The sequence below is a fragment of the Oncorhynchus mykiss genome, chromosome 32, assembly GCF_013265735.2.
Source record: "Oncorhynchus mykiss isolate Arlee chromosome 32, USDA_OmykA_1.1, whole genome shotgun sequence".
NCBI classification, from domain to species: domain Eukaryota; kingdom Metazoa; phylum Chordata; class Actinopteri; order Salmoniformes; family Salmonidae; genus Oncorhynchus; species Oncorhynchus mykiss.
In genome coordinates this window covers 11,959,080-11,964,522 of record NC_050572.1, presented here as the reverse complement: position 1 = coordinate 11,964,522, position 5,443 = coordinate 11,959,080, and positions in this window count along the sequence as shown.

Here is a 5,443-nt window from a genome sequence, read left to right as displayed (position 1 = left end):
AAGTATATATTTTTGTGTGTTCAGCTATGAGACTCCGTTAGCAATGTACTTCTGTCTAACCAGCGATATTTAGCTTTCAGTGATTTCTTCACGTTCTGTTTGCGCTCCGCACTACTCATCACTGTGTGCATCTTGCACAGCTAACATAGCGTCACTTACTTCACTCAAACTCACGAGATTTCTTCACGTTCTGTTTGCGCTCCGCACTACTCATCACTGTGTGCATCTTGCACAGCTAACATAGCGTCACTTACTTCACTCAAACTCACGAGATTTCTTCACGTTCTGTTTGCGCTCCGCACTACTCATCACTGTGTGCATCTTGCACAGCTAACATAGCGTCACTTACTTCACTCAAACTCACGAGCTGTCGAAACTGTGACTCCGCCTCAACGTTGTCTCTAAAATCTGCTATGCGGAAGGAGTTGTAACCCCGAATCATCAGATCACTTTTGTTCTTGTGAGAATTTAGCTTTGTTCTGGTCACCAAATATTATAAACTTGACCAGACCCAAAGCTAGGCACATGTACTCCCTGTCAAGGTAAATCTGAACGGCTTTATTTCCTGTTTTAGTGTTGAGTCGCATCGGCAACTCCATCTAGAACCAACCCATCACTCGGGTTACCACAGAGTGAGACATGCATGACCAGTCTATGGCTGAGATTATGTATAGGATAACCATCTAATTGCATCAAAAGTGTATATTTTCTTATACAAAACACAATTGAGAACATTCATTTTTACATTTTCCCATTTCTGTCAGCAGCTGTCAGTTTGGCTCTTCAGATAGGCTTGAAAGAAAATGTCAGTAAAATGTCACTAAATGTAGCTAAATTTATCGAGTGCTGTTAAACGGGTCACTGCTGGTGATTTCAAAGCAGTCTTAGAGATTTAGCTTGGTGTAGGTCGTCATTGTAAATAAGAATGTTTCCTTAACTGACTTGCCTAGTTAAATAAAAAGGTTAAACTAAGTGCATAAACTGAATGTCAACAAGATCTATGGGCCTACGCCCATTCTTTTCTGGACACCAAAATAGCAACCATGGTAACAATGTCAGTAATCCGTGATGTTGTAACATATCCTGTGTGTGTGTCAAAAGTGGCCTAAATGCAACAGTAACTAAATGCCATCAGTCCATCAAGGTCAGATTACATTGATGAAAAATAACACTAAAAAGGCAAGCCAGAAAATGCAACACAAACATCATAGTTCAGAATTGTATTTATTACATTTTAATTCCACGTCACGTATCTGAATCATTTAAAATACCAAAGTATCTCTTTTCATTGTAAAGCTTGTTTGTCATTTGGTGCACTGTACATTTCTCCATCATAAAATCTAACTAATACAAATGGAACAAAGCAGACTGACAGTAAGACTCAAACTGAAATAATGACTCAACATGTACACATCAACAGGACCATTACAGAACCTCTACTAGGAGTGACTAGAACTTGACCGTCAATGGACCATATACTGTAGATAGATACAATAAGCCACAACATATTGACCACAACCAGCTGTATAGGATTGAATGGCAAGACTGTAACATGGACAACTTGAGCAAATATAATTGGAATGCAATGAAAGAATGGAATGAGAACGCTTCAGTGAAATGATCTGAAGGGTGAAGTGATGAGTATATAAGGGACTGGTATGAGAGGAACAACTTCAAGGACACACCACCATAACCTGGTTTCATAAGAGCTGGCAAGACACCACAAACAGATCTGGGACCAGGCTAACAACCATACTGCAGCTTCCACGTAATACATCTTGTGCATTACAACTACACAGAAGGCTGCACCCCCTGCACTCTACAAGGTGTCAAAAGCGTTCCACAGGGAGGGTGGACAATGTTGACTCCAACGCTTCCCACAGCTGTGTCAAGTTGACTGGATGTCCTGTGGGTGCTGGGCCATTCTTGATACACACGGGAAACCGTTGAGCTTGAAAACCCCAGAAAACGTTGCAGTCGACACAAACCAATAGGCCTGGCACCTACTAGCAGAGCCCGTTCTAAAAGAAACTTGAAATCTTTCGTCTTGCCCATTCAACCTCTGAATGGCACACGTACACAATCCATGTCTCAAGGCCTAAACATCCCTCTTTAACCTGTCTCCTCCCCTTCATCTACACTGATTGAAGTGGATTTAACAAGTGACATCAATAAGGGTTCATAGCTTTCACCTGGTCAGTCTGCCATGGGAAGTTCTTAATGGTAATGATTTGCACCACGCTTGGTGTAATATAAATATATAGATAGATAGTACTCCAAAATGATGAACCAGAGAAACTGTACACCACTGATTGATTAGTCCCCCCCCACACAATAAATACAATTCAAAGTACCAGACACCCAAATATAACATTCCTACTAAAAGATCCCAGTGCACCAGTACTAAAGATTGAGGCAGAAATGCCTATGTTGTTCTGTAAAGTGATGGTCCTTTTAAAGTTAGCATAGTTTCTTTACAAGTCTTTCTGTATACAACCCTGTGAGTCAGGAATGATGGTAGGAAACACAGTCCTATGGATGGACTGTATCAAGTTGGTGAGTTAATTTTTAAAAAATGTCCCCAGTTTTGAATACAGTCATGCAGACATTGAGTTAAAAAAAACATGTAAAAAAATTCACAAAGTTGCCAAACCCACCAGCAGTGGAAGATAAGTGACGTCACCAAGAGTAACAGAATGCTTAGGGGAGATGGGTCTAACATTCCTATCAAAAAAGTTACATCAGAAAGACTCTAGAGACATTAAAATGGCAGCCATACATCCGTGGAATTGTTTACGTTGCACAAATCAGTTCATGTAAGACAAATTCATTTGATTCCCCAAGTCGCTTAACCCGTCAACAGCTCTGGATGGAATAAGAGAAAAAGTTACATTAAAGCAAAATGTCAAGATGCCATTGACCACATCTGTACACTGAAAAATATAAAAATGCAATATGTAAAGTGTTGGTCCCATGTTTCATAAACTGAAATAAAAGATTACAAAACTTTTCCATACACACAAAACCTTCTCTCAAATGTTGAACATATTTGGTTTACATCCTTGTTAGTGAGCATTTCTCCGTTGCCAAGATAACCCATCCACCCGACAGGTGTGGCATATTAAGAAGTTGATTAAACAGAATGATTGTTACACAGGTGTACCTTGTGCTGGGGACAATAAAAAGGACACAAATGTGCAGTTAAGTTACAACACAATACCACAGCTGTCTTAAGTTGAGGGAGTGTGCAATTAGCATGCTGACTGCAGGAATGTCCATGAGAGCTGTTGCCAGATAATTGAACGTCCATTTCTACCATAGGCCGCCTCCATCATTTTAGAGAATTTTGCAGTACGTCTAACCGGCCTCAACGCCGCAGACCACGTGTATGGCGTCGCGTGGGTGAGCGGTTTGCTGATGTCAACGTTGTGAACAGAGTGCCCCATGGTGGCGGTGGGGTTAAGGTATGGGTAATAATGGGCATAAGCTACGGACAACGAACACAATTGCATTTTATCAATGGCAATTTAATTGCACAGAGATACCATGACGAGATCCTGAGGCCAATTGTCGTGCCATTCACTGTCCCTCAACCACCTCTGATAGGAGTTCATGTAACACTATATAATGCATATTAGTCCAATATGTCCCGGCCAGTAGCTGTAATATTTGGTCAATTGTCTTAACGAATTGGACCATAAAGAAGATGTTGTGTTCTTCTTAAAGAACACAGCTGACAGAATATTCAATTAAAAATGACATGAATGCACATATGGCATTGAATCCTACCAAAAATACAGTTGAAGTTAGACGTTTACATACACTTAGGTTGGAGTCATGAAAACTTGTTTTTCAACCACTCCACAAAATTATTGTTGATCAACTATAGTTGACAAGTTGTGCATGACAAATAATTTTTCCAACAATCGTTTAGAGATTATTTCACTGTATCACAATTCCAGTGGGTCAGAAGTTTACATACACTAAGTTGACTGTGCCTTTAAACAGCTTGGAAAATTCCAGAAAATTATGTCATGGCTTTAGAAGCTTCTGATAGGCTAATTGACATCATTTGAGTCAATTGGAGGTGTACCTGTGGACGTATTTCAAGGCCTACCTTCAAACTCAGTGCTTCTTTGCTTGACATCATGGGAAAATATAAAGAAATCAGCCAAGACCGCAGAAAATAAATAAATAATTGTAGACCTCCACAAGTCTGGTTCATCGTTGGGAGCAATTTCCAAATGCCTGAAGGTACCACATTCATCTGTACAACCAATAGTACGCAAGTATAAACACCATGGGACCACGCAGTCGTCATACCGCTCAGGAAGAAGACGCGTTCTGTTCGGTCTCTTAGAGATGAACGTACTTTGCTGCGAAAAGTGCAAATAAATCCCAGAACAACAGCAAAGGACCTTGTGAAGATGCTGGAGGAAACAGGTACACAAGTATCTATATCCACAGTAGAACGAGTCCTACATCGACATAACCTGAAAGGCCGCTCAGCAAGGAAGAAGCCACTGCTCCAAAACCACCATAAAGCCAGACTACGGTTTGTAACTGCACATGGGGGACAAAGATCGTACTTTTCAGGGGTTAATGTCCTCTAGTCTGATGAAACAAAATTAGAACTTTTTGGCCATAATGACCATATGTTTGGAGGAAAAAGGGGGAGGCTTGCAAGTCGAAGAACACCATCCCAAATGTGAAGCAACTGTGAAGCAGGGGTGGCAGCATCATGTTGTGGGGGTGCTTTGCTGCAGGAAGGACTGGTGCACTTCACAAAATAGATTGCATCATGAGGGAGGAAAATTATGTGGATATATTGAAGCAACATGTCAAGACATCAGTCAGGAAGTTAAAGCTTGGTTGCAAATGAGTCTTCCAAATGGACAATGACCCCAAGCATACTTCCAAAGTTGTGGCAAAATGGCTTAAGGACAACAAAGTCAAGGTATTGGAGTGGCCATCACAAAAGCCTGACCTAAAAAAAAAAACATGTGCGAGCAAGGAGGCCTACAAACCTGACTCAGTTACACCAACTCTGTCTGGAGGAATGGGCCAAAATTCACCCAACTTATTCTGGGAAGCTTGTGGAAGGCTACCCGAAACGTTTGACCCAAGTTAAACAACTTAAAGACAATGCTATCCAATACTAATTGAGTGTATGTAAACTCCTGACCCACTGGGAATGTGATGAAAGAAATAAAAGCTGAAAGAAATAACTATTATTCCGACACTTCACATTCTTAATGAAGTGGTGATCCTAACTGACCCAAGACAGGGAATTTTTACTAAGATTAAAATGTCCGGAATTGTGAAAAACTTAGTTTAAATGTATTTGGCTAAGGTGTATGTACACTTCCAACTTCAACTGTATGTTGTAGGATTTCTAGGTCTAAAACAAGATGACAAAAAACAATTGAAAGTGAGACATACA